Source organism: Oryzias melastigma, linkage group LG1 (assembly GCF_002922805.2).
Source record: "Oryzias melastigma strain HK-1 linkage group LG1, ASM292280v2, whole genome shotgun sequence".
NCBI classification, from domain to species: domain Eukaryota; kingdom Metazoa; phylum Chordata; class Actinopteri; order Beloniformes; family Adrianichthyidae; genus Oryzias; species Oryzias melastigma.
Genome location: NC_050512.1, coordinates 11,932,591 through 11,948,610, shown reverse-complemented (window position 1 = coordinate 11,948,610; position 16,020 = coordinate 11,932,591). Strand labels below are relative to the sequence as shown.

General features: G+C 37.6%; 1 protein-coding gene across 1 annotated transcript in view; it reads right to left on the bottom strand.

Moving 5' to 3' along the window:
• Window positions 1-16,020, bottom strand: part of grin2ab (glutamate receptor, ionotropic, N-methyl D-aspartate 2A, b) — a 131,745-nt gene that overhangs the window by 78,917 nt on the left and 36,808 nt on the right. The gene's annotated exons all lie outside the window — the stretch shown is intronic.

Here is a 16,020-nt window from a genome sequence, read left to right as displayed (position 1 = left end):
GAAAACAAAGCCCTGCCACTAATAATATTGTTATAAGTTATAAAAAGATTTATAGTGGTTTGATTTGTGAATACAAGTTCTGAAACATACATTTGTGTTAATTAACACATCTGCTTTGTCAACACTCTCTACACCTAAATTAAAATATTCTTTAGTTAAATCAAGTTCAAAATTGATGATAATTTTGGTGCCAAAAAAAGCAACAGATTTTCAAATTTGTTGCAACTATAGATGGATCTTTGTGCAAGTAATGAATTCTTATAGATGGAAAATTCCTTTAGAAATCAAGAAAAACAGAGGTTTTCCTGGTGCTGCCTGCACGTCATGACTGCCGTTTGTGGCACAGCAGCATGGAAGGTGACCCTGCAGGGAAATAGAGTCAAACTCCCTTGTATTCATGTGAGACTGACAGTAATTTTGAATTCTAGCATGCAAGGAAGACATGAAAGAAACAAAGATTTAAAATTCCAGCAGGAATGAAACATCAATGTCCTCAAAGAAAACAAGAAAACAACTCATAGCAGTTTTGAATGATTTCTTGTTTTGGTTTCTTGCAAAACCTTCTGAATTAAATCCATCACTGCTGGTAGTAGCTATTATATATTATTTTATTTATAATTCTTTTGTCACCTTTTACATTTATTTTGATAACTGTGTTCTCTTTTTCTGAGCTTTTTTTCTTGGTCAGAAAAAACAGAAAACATGTCATTTATGAATTAAAAAAATCAAGGATTTTAAAGGAAGTAAAGAGCAGGATGTATTTCTATATATGCATTCGACTTCTTAAAAATTAAAACTAAGATGTTTGACGATAAAGTGAAACATTACAGAATTTATGATGCATGCATTTTTGGATTTTATGCCTTCCCAAAAACACAAGTGATGCAGGACATTTAAAACGTTTAAAGCATCTGTGAAGTGGACAATGCACACACAACCACTCTGGAACCAAAATCTGTCAAACCATCTGACTTTCAATATTCTACAGCGGGGAAGATTATTTATAGGTGCATTCAAGGCAGTTGCCACTCTTCCTAGCAGTAAATGTCCCATCAAATTTACCTCAAAGTCAGAGTGTGCAAGGCTCAGAGAAGTACAAAAACCTCAAGAGCTGCATCTCAGGTTAAAATTCATGACAGCACTGTAAAAGAACACTGAACAAGTGCGGTTTGTTTGGAAAAGTTGCCAGGAGAAAGTCCCTTGTTTAAAAAAAAGGGAATATAGAAGCTCAACTGAGGCAGGAAAAACTGCATTTGGACAAACCACAAGACTCACCCCGTATGAAAAAAACAACCAAGTCTGCACTGCAGCAGAAAACCTCAAGCTCATTGTCAAGAATGGCCGTGGGGAGGCGATGATTTGGGCTTTTTTCAGCCAGTGGACGTGAAGTTGTTTGTCTGAAAGTGTTTGGTTTTGCTGCAGGATAATAATTGGAAGTACAGCAGAAATTCTTTGCTTTTCTGTCATATTTGTCTCCAACAATTAGAACATTATTTTTCTTCTGTGTTCTTTAGACCTGAACATAGTACAAGCTCAGCTGATGCAGCAAGGAGACAATTACATTTTTCTTCAGTGCTAATTGTGGGAAAATTTTGCGAGCCCCTTTTTTTTTTTTTTTTGTCAACTGATGCAAATTGAAGAAGGCATGCAGATCAGCAGGATTTCCTTAGTAGAGCTTCTGAATTACTTCATGTCTGAGCAAAGGAAAGCGGGTCTGGTGACATACCTGGATCTGACGGGCTGATGTGACCATGATCTTAACAGGAGCTGTTGTCTCTGTCTGCTATGTATCATAACCAAAGGTTAAAAAAAAAAAAAACATCTACCTTTTGCAGTCTGATTTAGAGTCAAGACAAAAAAAAATGAGAGTCATAAATCATTAATTAAATAACATCTTGTCAGCATTTTAAATCAGTACAAATATTACTACATGAAATATTGCAATAATTTTCCAAATCAATTTTTCCTCACATCCTTACAATCTAGCAAGATCCTAGATTTTTTAATGTGTTCAGGGCAAAAATAACCAATTTTCTCGCTTGAAAATGTTTGAGTTTTGACCCGAACACAATATAAGGGTTAAGGAGCTGGAGATTGAACAAATGTTTATAAAAAGTGTGATTAACATTAAGGGGTATGGTGGTATTCTGAGAAATGATTTCTATATTTCCAAAGCGTGACACTCATACCACAATATTAGAATTCAACACAAAAATAATCAAAAAGTAATTGGAGATCCTAATGAAATGGTTACTATTAAAATAGCAGAAGAGGAAAATGTACACGAAAAAAAATATCCAATGCAGGGTAAAAATATTTGAACCCTAGAGGACCTTCTAAAAGAAAAGTAGACAAGGCAGATTAAAGGAAAAGTGCCTGTTTGGTTGTGTTGTTTTCACGTGGCATCCGCCTAACCAGAACACTGCTGTTTACACCAGTCCTGTGCTCGAGACTGTCAGTTTTAGTGGCATGATTTACTTAAGCAGAGTCGGCGCAAAAGGCTTTGAAGACGGGAACGGCACAGCCAGAAACAACAATCAGCAAAATGTTGTTTCAAAAGGGCCAAGCCCTGGGAGACACGTCCCAACATATGATGTTATTATTCAAAGGGAACACGTTGTACAAAGACAGAAATATGGAAATATAAAAATGCACCAAACTGGAATTTTCATTTATTTGTAATACAAGCCGTTTTTTTTTTTGTTTCTTTTTTTACTATTTACACGCCATTTAGGCCAGGAGCCTTAAAACCCATAAGGAGGCTTGTAACTGAGATCTGTAGACTGTAATCTTAGTGCTGTAAAGAGCCCTGTATGTTATTTGCATTTTCAGCAGCTTCTCGTACCACATTACATTAAAGATGTTTCACGTATGCCTCCCTGCTGGATGCGCCGCTGACATTTACATATTAAAGATAGCTCCAAATGAGCTAGTAGAGCACGTAATTGCGGGGTAAGTTGTCTAACCTGCTGCGTCTGGATGCGAGAAGCCCCCATACTGTAGGAAAGGTTAAGGTGTTAAACACTGCGAGTGTTTGAAAAGAGGCTCAGATGTGCACACGGCCCGTGCTCGGAAAGCGTGCCTTAAAACCAAATGTCAGGACCTTCGTTATAGTCTGTGATGTCATAACTTTACAGCGCCTGCTCTGGGTCATGCCCCCAGCACAAGCATGAAAGGTGCAGCACTTCATATGAAGCCAAAAACACTGTTTGGAACCACAAATGTGAACTACCTGTGCTATTTTTGGGGGGTGAACAGGTGACGTGTGAGACTGACAGTAATCTCTTAGGAAGATGTGATCTTTGCATTAGTTCCACTTCTATCAGAAACAATCGTATTCTAAGCACATTACCTGATAACGCCTCCGTTCTGACACTTGAGGTATTTCAAGATGATGAAATGTTTATTTTAGATCAGCCACTTTGACTGTCTGCTGCACATTTATTGTACTGCAGCGACAGGATTTCACCGTGACGTTGACTTGTCTCCTCATGGTTTTTGCCCTTTTTTTCCCCCCCTCGAATCTATTTTTTTTCCGCCCAAAACCATGTGATTTCTAAATTTATGAAGCAGCTATCACATCTCAAAAGTGGTAGACCAAGTGCCACGGAGCAGAGAGAACTGCTCCTCTGTGCTGCATTAGACGTTTGATGAAAGACGGGGGGATCAAACAGCTCAGGACTGGAGATATTATATGGCTGCGGCAATAATGAGCATGCAATTCACTTGGAGACAGATTTACTGCCAGCTTTATTGTCTCTGTATTGTCTGGAGATTTCTGGGTTTTTTATTAACGCAACATCAGCTGTGATTCGCAATATTAAATTTGACTTTAATTCAGGATTCTAACAGTTATGCAACCCAACAGGGACGTAACTGTTGAGGTGGGGGCTTTTAAAGATTAGAATGTCAGATAATAAATAAATATGGAAAAAAGTAAGAAAATAAATATTACATTCTCATGAGTGAAATTAGAAGAAAATTTGCTTTTAATCTTTTGAACATCAACAACATGCCAAAAGAGGTTTTAAACTTACGTCTGACAGTATTTTAGACAACTTTTTATCAATCTGAAAGTTGTTAAACCGCATAATTACAACTTGAGGAAACAAATAACTTTTATGAAGAACACAAAACTCAATGCTTTAGTCACAGCACCCACATGGATCAACCCCTATATGGATGCTGCAGGTTTTTGGGTTGTCCGGACCTGTGGAGGGTCGCAGAGAGGTGCACCCACATCTTTAGGTGAGCGCAGGTGTGTCATGCAGCAGGTATTTGTAATCGGGAGGCGGCAGTCGTATTTTTACACGCCGCACAGTGGCTGTGGAGGTTTTAGGAAAAAGTTACAATTTTACAGTGACCGGACAAGGTGACATTAGTCATTAGCCGCCTGGGCACATTTCCAGGTCGCACGGTGGCAGTCCAGTGACAGGCAGGGATGACGACATTACAAAATCGAAACACATCTGGGTGGACACAGGGCATATTGCTGGCCGGAAGCAGCTCTGTGTAATGCCAGACCAGACTGGACCAAACCAGTTTTTTGAACGTTCCCATTATAAAATGGACCGATTCTTACCATTCTCAGTCCCCTGCTGGTTGTAGATTCATAGGAAAATGGAAGGGCGGAGCTGCTGTTGTCACACATTGAAACCCATTGACAAGAGGAAGCGTTCGACCAGCGCTTTTCCCGACTCAAAATCAAGCCGAAAGTTTTGTCATCCTCTCAGCTGTATTCTTCTTCACCTCGCACAATTTCCTTGCAAAGAATATTCAATTCTTTGCATTTAGTATTCCCCCCTTATTTGCGGGGGTTAGGGACCAGAGACATGCCAAATCCTCAAATACTGAGAACCGCTGTAGTTGCCCCGCTATGTCATCAATCTACACGCTGGTTTACCTTCTTGATGGTCCAACACTCAATGGAAGGCTCACTTTAGTTACCAGGACCATTCTAAACAGGAGTGGACCAGTCCGGTTGGGACCGCTCAGTGGAAACAAGCCATAAATTTGTTTATTTCATTGTCATTCATGACCATGCCAACAATTTTTTTTTTAAAAATCAGGCGGCGCAATGAAATGAAGTTGTGACTAAGGCATAATCTGCATGTTGAAATAAACAGAGCAGTCAAACAATATTCTTGAACTTTTTTAACTTTTCTAGGATTCACCATTCTTGAGTGTCCTTTTTCTATTTCCTTTAAGTGTGTTGGTGCCTAAAACAGGAAACCATAGCTCATTTCATTTGGCCCAGAGTTACAGTGAGTCTTCTTACCCACTGGTGAGGAAACAAACGCCTCTGCCCTCCAAACCTGCCAGTGTTCCTCTCCTATAAGACTCTTTAAAACTGAGAACCCCCACAAACATTGGGAGGTAGTTCTGAAACTTTCTTGTGAATGTCATTTACAATTTGTCACCAGCTGTCACAACCCAGTGAGACACAACCTTAAAACTTAGTTAAAAATGTAATAGTTTATATGTCACACACTCACCCTTTATAACAAACGCACAGGAAGTCATTCAGGCACACAGCAACACTGTTATATAACACAATGCCTTTCTTTAATAGGGAGTTGGATATTTAATAATTTAGGCCTCAATACTATAAATTTCCCTGAAAAGAAATAAAAAAATGAAAAAAAAAAAATAGACATCCAATGTGTCTGTGCACTATAGCAGTGGACAGGCAAGTTGCCGCTTCTTTGAAAAGGTTTATAAATCTGAAAATAGCCGTGAAGTCCGTGAGCACGGGGATTAAAAAAGAAGAGCTACTATAGAGCTGCTGTTGTGTGACATCACAAATGCAAACACAACACAACCCTGCCATTGCCATCGCATTGTACTCCCCAACTGGGGCATGAGAGGAGGAGGAGAGCAGAAGCGCTGACAAGAAAAAGAGGAGAGGGGGATAAGGTTGGCAGGATGTGACAGGAAAAACGGGAGCAAAGGAAAAGACGTGGAGGATGAAAATGAAGAGGTCAGGAGAGAATGATGAACAGAGAAGAAAAAGAGATTAAAAAAAGAAAAACATCAACATACTGTACTTTAGAAACGGTGTGGGACGGCTGAGGAATGAATGCGGAAACATCGGAGTTTGAAGGAAGTGCACATGCAAGCTGAGGTGTAAAGACAGCAGGTCGAGTGAAAATAATTCCCTCACTGTTAGATGAAGGAACCTGTTGGACGAGGGACGCCTCCTGCTGTTCAATCACACAGCGCACAGACTCACTGACGGGACCCACCCGCACAGCTAAACAGCTGCAGGAAGGATTGATCGCAGAGTGATGGAATGATCTCTCACACAGCAAACACTCACTGCCTACATGGACGCACAAAAGATCCACTCCAATAAAAATCAATTTTTTGTGTTTTTAACAGGTTATTTTGGCATTTTTCTCATGATGGAGGACATAAAAGAACATTCAGCTTGAAATTCCACTTCTAAGTATTTCTTTACTGGAGCAGGATTAGAAAAAAATAATTTTGAAAAATATTGTAGTTGTTAGGTAGATATTACGCAAGCTCTCTGCTCCTATATTGATCGCCATTTTAGTTGCACCAACCATGCAAAGTTGGGGATGTGAGGGGCTGTAAGCTAACCAGGGAGCTTTTTTACAATAAATCAAAAGATGATTGGATTTTTAAAGACAATCAACACTTACAGTTGATTTTCTAACTAGGCCTGGGTATTGATAATAATTTCCAGAATCGATTCAGTTTGATTCACCAAAGCCTGATTTGAAAATATTTTGATTTTTTTTTTCTATTCAATTAGTTCAATTTGATTGAATTCCATTTTGAGTTTACACAGTTTACACATTTAGACACATTTGTTTAAAAATACAATAATAATCTACTATATGTTTTGAATATATTTATATTAATATGATACAGTTCATATACTGTAAAATATATTAGTGAAATAATGAGATTGTGAATAGCATACAGTGTTACAGGGTTTCTCAAACAGAGAAAACATTGTTCTGCCTCTCCTGGAGGGCGTTTCAGCTTGGCCACTAGATGGAGCTCGCGCTATAGCAGTACACTTTTTTTCCCAAGAAGAATAAGCAAAGAATGAGCAAAAACAATACTTTAGACCACAAATGGTTATTTTTAAAAATATTTCCTTAAAAGAGTTTGGAGAATTCATGCCTGTGAGTTTATAAAGATGTTCATTTAGTCTGCAATGTATGTTTACGTCGCCTGAGCATTAGCATTAGCCGTCCTATGGGAAATGTTGTTAAATGTTAGCATCAAGCTAGCAGACTTTGGCTTTATGTGCTAGATTGATCTCGATTTCTATGGACTGATGATTAATCTATTAGATTGATTCAAATTGATTAATCAATTGTATCTACACTGCCCTAATTCTAACAGTGTGAAGGTTATTAATGGAAAATAATGAACGTTTTTGAGTGACTTCACAACCAGAACTGTTCCCACTGAAAATTCTTATCACAGTACTATATCTCTTACTAATATTCATCCTCTAGTCACTTGTAAAACGTTTTCGTGCAATTTTTAAATTGCCCAATACTCTGAGTTGTTGCTGTTAAACTCTGTAAAATTGTGTAAATATGGGATAAGTTTTATTTTTTTAACTAAATACTGTTCTTTATCTCTTAACTGCAATGATGTAACATGAAAATGTCCTCTTATCTTATCTTATCTTATCTTGTGAATTTTATATTTTTTTATGTATAGGTTGTCTTTTACTCACTTCCATGATTGGTTTGCAACTGGAAGTTCAATTCTATCCAAAAGAGCTTAAAAACTTTTGCCTATTCTTTTCACCAACAGTAAATCTCAAAAGACACCAGAGACTAATAATTTGTTGACATAAGTTGCTGCATTTTCATTTCTCTCTTTTTTTTTTCTTTAATTGAACATTCAGTTCTGCCTTTTCCCGATAAGAGTTTGCTCTTTCTTTGTTAAAGAGTTGGATTAATTTAACGGTGATGAGCTCTTTTAAATAAAAACATAAGAAAAGCAGCCGGATTTGGCATTCTATTGTGCAGCGCAGCAACCGGTTGGGCTGAATAAAATCTGGGTCTGTGCAGGTTCTGCTGGTTTTTCAGCACGGCAACACACTCGCAGGGGTGAAACGTATTTTGCCTGTTATCACCAAGGCCAGATGTAGCAGAGAAGTTTAGACCAGTGACACTTTTCTGACTTGAGTTAATAGTGAAAGAACTGCAAAGAGAATTTTTTAAAAATAAAATTCCCCCCTTTCCTTCAGCTCTTGGCACTTGAGTTAAGCTAAGGGCACTTGAGTCGACATCGGCATTTCATAAAGTCAAAATTACTTTCCGCCGCAGTCGCACACATGACGCCTTGAATTATTTCCGTATTGATAATACATTGTCAGCAGTGTCTTGCACAAGTTCTGTACTGCAACACAGATGAAAATAAGTGGAAGCTTCAACTCTAAATAAACTCAACCGGAGAAGGTCATGCTCGATGAGAGGGCCAGGGCAAGGCCTGAAAAGTTTTGATTGCTGGTTGAAAAGGGCAATTTGCACCCAAGAGGAAAAAGGGCAAACCGTTTTTGTCTTCGTGAACGCCTCTGGTTATGAGCGTCATAGCTGACTGGTATAAACCAGAGTCACAGCTGTGGGGATAAAGCAGCTTAGGCTGTTGTGGCTGGGCAGCGGCACCGCTAGCTAGAGCCGAGAAGACCCAGCTGTTGGACATCGGCTTAAACTGACAACAGTTTTTCTTCTCCCGTCCAGCTGGCGTCAACAGAAACTAACTCGCTTTAGCTCTCACACTTCAAACTTTTTTTTTTATTTTGGTTGTGAAGTAAACACCAGTTAATAGAACATGTTGATAGTAAAGTCACTTTGAAACCTCAAGTCAAAATTGACTACTGACCAAAAATAAGAACTTAGATAATGTGGCGTCGTAAATTAATTTTTATGTCTGTGCTGCATCTTTTATTGACCAATTGCTGTTTAGAAACTGCATGTTTTTTCTGTGATAAAGACTTTATTATTAAGCTATTTTCCAAAACATATTTGGGTTAGCCCTTTTGTTAATGTCCCATCTGCAGAAGCACCTGAATAAATTTTATCACATTGATTTTTCAGAGTAAAAGGTTTATTTCCTAAAGGGATTGTGTTTTAAGTTGTTGACAAAAAATTGCAGAGGATCAGAAACAATAATACGTATTCTATTTATAGGTTCTAACAAACTACTGTGTGACATAAGACATTTATAGAGTTCTAGATTTTGCATGTACACCCCTACAATACAAAACCGTAGTCCAAGCTAGATGCTGTGTTATGCAATGTTAGTTTTCTTCAAGGTTTTATTTGTAGGATCTGAAGAGATTTGGTCTTAACAGATAAAACAGGAACCACGAGAAGGTTAGACCAAGCTCTGAAGTAACTCAGGAAATAGCTAATATAGCAGTTCTGACATTGACTACAGGAGGACGGTTGCAAAAATCGAGAAAGCAATTTTCCATTGACTTTCATGCTTAAATACTAGAGTTTACTCCACAGGTAAATGGATGTAAAGTCTTGTGTCAAATATGTTTTTATTGCTTTATTTTCTGAGGGGTAATTAAAAAATGTATGTCACTTTGAGTTTATTAGAGCATTGTTGCATATTTGGTTTGTTTGTTGATCGTATTCGGAATATTATTGGGTTGAGTGTCCCACTTGGATAAAATGTGTCATCCCATTTGACTTTGAAAAGAAAATATAAAATTGTGGGTTTTTTTTTTGGATAAACTAGTTGAGCAGTGATTTAGCTGATGCTGATTTTGCCGCAAACAAAGATTTTCTTTGTGTTTTTAGTACAAAGTCTGCACAGCTGGTCTGTTTCACAAACAAAAATGATGGCTTGTTCAGACATAAAGCCGCCACCCTTTAAAGATTACCACTTTGTGGGCGACAAAGAGACTGAAATTGCACAGTTGCAATGTCATCTCATTTTCAAAAACTGAATTACTGTTTTCCAGGGCTCCATTTATTTTCTACTCGCCCACTAATCCTGCAGTTTTAAGGTGGAAGTGAAGTGGCAAATATCCTGGAAAAGTCACTAATCCAACTAAGAGCAGATAATGCTTTGACTTTATTTCTTTATTAGCATTTCAAATGATAATATTTTACATTTTTGTTTAGCCTGTTCTGTAAGATGTGTTTTTATTTGATGGGTATAATTTTTATTCAGTTGTTGAATATTGATTTTTTTTAATACCAGAAAGCTCAGCTAATTAACTAAACATTTGCTGATCTGAGACTTGAACCAGCTGTCACTCAAAGTCACACAGCTGTCTTCTCTGTTCCAGATGCTGGCAGTGAATGAGGCAGTTTTATCTCTTTTTTTGCCAGACAAAGACATCATATTTTTGTTGATGAAGACCTTTACAGACGGGACGTACGCTCCTGTGGATTCGTGTAAATTAAACATTGTCATAATTACCCTGCTTTTGTGCGGCGACAGCTGCAGGTGCTGCCTCAAAGACGAGCAAATAATCTCTTTCTGGCAATCGCGTTTGCTGTCAGTTGTGTCGGGCTTCCTGCTCGGCCGAGCTGGAAGGAGCTGAGCGGAAAGACCTGTAGTGTGAACGCAGCCAGAGAAGCGCAGCAGCAGCCAGCACATCAGAGCTAAAAGCTCCAGTCTTCCAGAGTCGGGTTTGTAACCGTACCAAACTAGCGACTTCCTCCTTCCCGTTGCCTCTCTTTGTCTCCCACAAAACAAACGACTTCCAATCACACTTCACAGCATTTTTTGAGGCTCGCAAGACTTCCTAAAGCCGTCCAACATGGCTGGCTGTTTCTTTCACATTCGTCCCTGGAAACAACCAACATGCATCCGAGAGAGGAGATGCAGCAGCGGACTGAAAAGTGAAAGAACAGAAGAGGAGAAAGCAGTGGTGTTGATGGAGATATGGCAAGACTTAAAAGATGCGGACAGCAAAGAAAAAAAAAAGATTTTTTTTAAAGTACAGCCAGAGAAGAAAGTGAGGAAAGACTTGGTGAGTGAATGACACAGCACTGTGTCTTCTTCTGCATGTGACAGCAGGTGAAGGGACCAGGTGTAAAATATTAAAGCATCTCAGCAGAGAACCTGGGCAAATAGCCCCTACCAATGTGGGACATCCTGGGCTGGGACACACTCCATCTCAAGCACACACACATCCCAACACACAGACAGACACTGAAAGTAGCATCCCACCACAGAAGCAGAGCAAAGCAGAAAGAACACGCATGTTTAATTCAAAACCTTCCATTTCAGCATGTTCGTGTTCTTATGCTACACACTGTGACCCCCAACCCCCACCCTCTATCCCCCACACACCAAGAAGTAGGAAGTCAAAAGAAGAAAATAACAAGGCTGGCAGAGAATGAGCACATATGGGGCCGAGGTAAAGCCAACTACATTTCTAATTTCCCAAAGAGGCCTGTCTGTACCGCATTCTAAACTAATCGACTTTCCCTCCTGGGTTTACATGTCTTTCTTCTCTTTCTATACCGCACTAAACATGTCCTCCGCCACGCCGTTCAGCGTCCTGCAGCTTACATGCATGTTATTCTGAGGAACATGCTGTACTGTAGGGGATGTGGACGACATAAAGAGACACACATAGGGAAAAGAAGTGCACTTTTTCTCTGTTTAGATTTAAAAATGCAGCCTGAGAATTAAAATTCCACAGAAAAATAATAAGGGATTATTCCTGAGCTTTGCTTGGGAAGTGTGCAACTGGAAAGATACAGTAAGTTTAAAGCATTTATTTTGAAAATCCAGGTACATCAGTAAAGTGATTTGTTCCACTTATTTACACACTTCTTACAATGTAAGAACATTGTAAATATTCACATAAAGCAGCTCCCAGCGTCCCTTTTTCATATGCCACCCTAAAAAAAGGAAAAGAGCATGTTACTCTGTCTTTACTTTAAACTTTAATTAGCTAAAGATTATTCAAAAAGCAAATAGACTATTTATATTCAGCCTCAATCACAGGAGTATTTGGACACTTTTAGTACTCGAGTATGCATGTTGTGCAGGAGCACAGAGCCTGAAGAACAAAAAAATGTGTAAGAGCATTGTACATACAGATGCAAAGGGGAATATGCTCACTTGTGAGGCACATTTCAGGCAAAGAGCGCTATCAAATATTAACTGCGTAAAATACATGTCTAACCTAATTGCCAACTTACCAAGAAAGATGAAAAATGTGCATCCGTTAAAAAGCAATTTCACCCACCATTTGAACCTGGCTGGAAAAACGGATTTCAGATACTTCACATATTTGATCCCAAGACTTCTGAGCTCAGGCAATGTGTTTTATATCGTTGGAGTTTAATTGTTTTAATTTGGGGGGGGGAAATAGATATTGACAGTACACAAGAAGCCCTAAATACAAATATTGTAAACAGAGAAAAACTCAAACTTCTTCATCTTTGCTGTTAAGGCACCCAAATGTCATGGACCTCAATGACTCAAGGAAGGAGAAGAAAACTTTATAATGAAAATGAAAATCTAATTTTTGGTGTTTCTAACATCTTCTTGTAGCATTTTTCTCAAGATGAAGAACATAAATGAAGAAAATTAAGATTTAAATTGCGTTTCTGAGTATTTCATTGTTCAAATCATTGTGAATCAATTCCGGGGCATCCACATGTTAACAACTAGATTCATTTATGTCTTCATTTTTTACTAAGAACACTTTGAAAATAGATTAAAATATGATCAGAGTGGGGCTTTAACAAAAACTTACACCAATAATGAAAATTACCTAAATATTTAGTTCATGATTGATCATATCACATTTAAAAAAAAAACTAAAATGTTAGTTCTTAATTTAAAAAACGTTATGAATAGCTATTGAAGCTTTGCCATGTAAAATTCAATCTTCAACAACACCATGAAATTGTTGAAACAACTAAAAATCTGGTATTTTTCTGTATAATATCAGTAAAGTTAATGGTAACTTATATGGAATAAAAAATATCTCTGTCACTTTAAATTCATGAATCTGTTTTTTTAAGTCTATAAAACTGTTAATAATGTTTCCTTGCATGTCTGTATTGAGACACTGTTGACTCCAGTCGGGCTCATCCTGTTTTTTTTTTTTTATATTACTTATACCAAACCTATATTGGATATTAACCCTATATAACCATTTGTGTCATATTTAAAGCTGGCTTATCTGAGACTCTTATGCCCTTTAATATACAGTAAATCACAGATTCTGAAACCCAGTTGCTATCAGATTTTTTCTTTTTTAGTTGTTACCTCTTAATTTACTCTATTTTATTTTATTTGCATTTTTATGCATTACATTTAGCCCTTTCTGTTTATAAACTCCATTTTGCTCTATTGCATCCCTGCACCTGCATATTTCCCCACTGTGTTCTAACTCTTTTTTCTGATTCTTTCTCTCATTTTGTAAAACTGATGTTCTATCCTTCTGTTGGATTTTTCTTAGCTGTTCAAATATCATACAATGTACAATTATAATGGCAATAAATGATTATGACTGATTCGAATGATTAAAACTTCCTTTAAAACCCATTGTACTTAAATTGGTCCATGTTTTATTTCATGTAGTTCATCCTCATTCCACTAGGGGCAATAGAGAGGCTTTTCCTGCTCATTTAAATATGGCTGCGTCCATGGGAGAAAACATTAGCTAATTTTCAAAATGCTATGGTGAAAATAACTCATCTACTGTCATTTATATTTTTAAATTACTGCTTTCTGTATTTGTTTGCTGAAAATATATATTTTTTGTAATACAGTTACACCACCACAGTTACAATGTGCGTACCAAATTTGAGTGAGTAAATAAATTGCTTTTATTCCTGATGATTAACTTCAGTATTTTTCTATCTTAAATCAACATTGTTTTGAGCAAAAACTTAATAAATCATCACATGTTTTAAACAATATGCCATCTATGTCTCATTTAAAATATATATATATATTTCTTTGTGGGTTTAATCAAAGCATTTAAAGACATACTGATTAAAAAAAAGAGTTTTCTATCAAATCTTTAATGTAGTGGGCTTTACTGGGTTAAAACCTGACATTGAAGTCTGACACAAGTTTTTATATAATTGATTTTTTTCTCATGTTGAAACAGATCACTTCAACATGTCTTAGTTGTAATTAAAATAGAAAATTCATTTTTCAAAGAATAGATTGTGCAATGATCAATGTAAAACACATTTTCCAGTATTTAATTTTTGTTGAAATGCTTGAATGTATTTCCCTTCATATAGTGCTTACATGTCTGATTTAATCTGCTAATTAAGATATCTTCTGCAGCTACTGCTAACCATATTCTCAGAAGTGTGTGAATAAGCCACAAGAGCTTTGTGTGTCTTATGTTTTATGTTGTGATGAAGAAAAAACTGAAATTATTCCGCCCTATGTCTTAGAGCTTTATCAGCAAGAGGAGTTGAGCAGAAAATGAAAACAACGCCGTCCCTGCAATAAAAACACGGCTCGCTGATGCTCTGGAACTGATGTGATACTCGAAAGATCCAATCCAATCAAATCAAACCATGTTTTCAAAGCCCCTTTTATACCTTAGTAACATAGAGTTCTCTACAGAATAAAAGTGTCTTTCAAACTTTAAAAGCAAAAAGAAAAACCCACTAGAGATGGTAAGGATTATTCCAAAGTTCACTGATGAATTGATTTATATCCAAATGATCCAACCAGATCAATCTGTCTGAGGAAAGTTATTATTTTAATGTGGAAAAACAACAGTGGGCTGAACTTTATGACACTAGAATGTGAATGGATTCGCCATTAATCCTTGTTTACTTGTTTGTTTGTTCACATATTTAATTTACACTTGATTATTTTGGAAGAAATACAAGGAATCTGTAAAACTTCACCTGTACTGTTCAGTACTCAGGTTGAAGTATCAGCTAAAGTTGTCCTGGATCGATTTTAGGTCAGTGAATCAGATTGAATCGTTCAAAATGAATCAACATCGACTATGAATCGTCTCGTCAACCACAAATTATGATATGAATTGAATTGTTGTTAAAACGAAGTTACACCCTTAATTAGACCTGTAAAAGCTGCAGTAAAGTAAAGGTCATGCCCCGTAAAGAATGAGTCGTAAAGGCAAAGTTGTCATTTTACTAAACACTGATCACACTTGTCATGACAAGGAAAAATAAATCACAGTCAAGCAGAAACAAGGGCCTAAAACAGGCTGTCGAAACACTCAATCCACAACAGAGCCTAAAGAGGAGCTATCTAAGGACAGCTGCAGTGTTTGATTCTGTTTATGTGCTACAGGGTGATGGATGAGGCTGTCTTATACTCCAGAAAAGCATAAGAAGGACTTTACTGTAAATATGACATAATCATGGCAGTTAAATTCCTATTTTTGTTGCTCCATACACAAGGTATTTCACACTTGCGCTGCCCACCTCCATGAGTGTTTATTATTTTATAGCACTTGTCTGACTGCTTAAATCCTCTTTCTGTGTTTTCTTGGCAGCGGCCTTTTCTTTTTGCCTCCTGTCTGGACAATTACTAAGCTATGCTAAGAATCTAAAGGGAACCATGGGAGTCTTTTTTTCCCCCTCTCTCCTCGAGAATAAATTCGATTTGAGAGGAAGCAAACGCCTCTACCTGCTCAGGCTGCAAAAAGCACAATTAGTTGGCGGTAATAAAGCCGAATTGTTCCGGACCCACTGGGACTCAATTCGATCCTCAAGATTAGCACCAAAGCTCCGACAGGAGGTATGAAAGCAACAGTGACACAGCCAAGACATGGCGCACAGGGGAAGGTTATTTTCAGCGCAACATAATGTTTGTTGGTGCGGGCTCGTCATCTTCAGTAGATTTTCATGAAACTGACGCCTAATTGGTTTTGTGTCATAAAATCAACATGAGCTAATAGAGCAGAGGAAAGTGCCGAGGCGCGGTCATTGTGAGACTGTCACCACCACACTGTGAGGAGTGAAGTGCAACACATGTGGCAGGATTACAGAGGCTCCTCAAGGCCTTCAAAATAAATTTGTGTTCGGCGAAAAC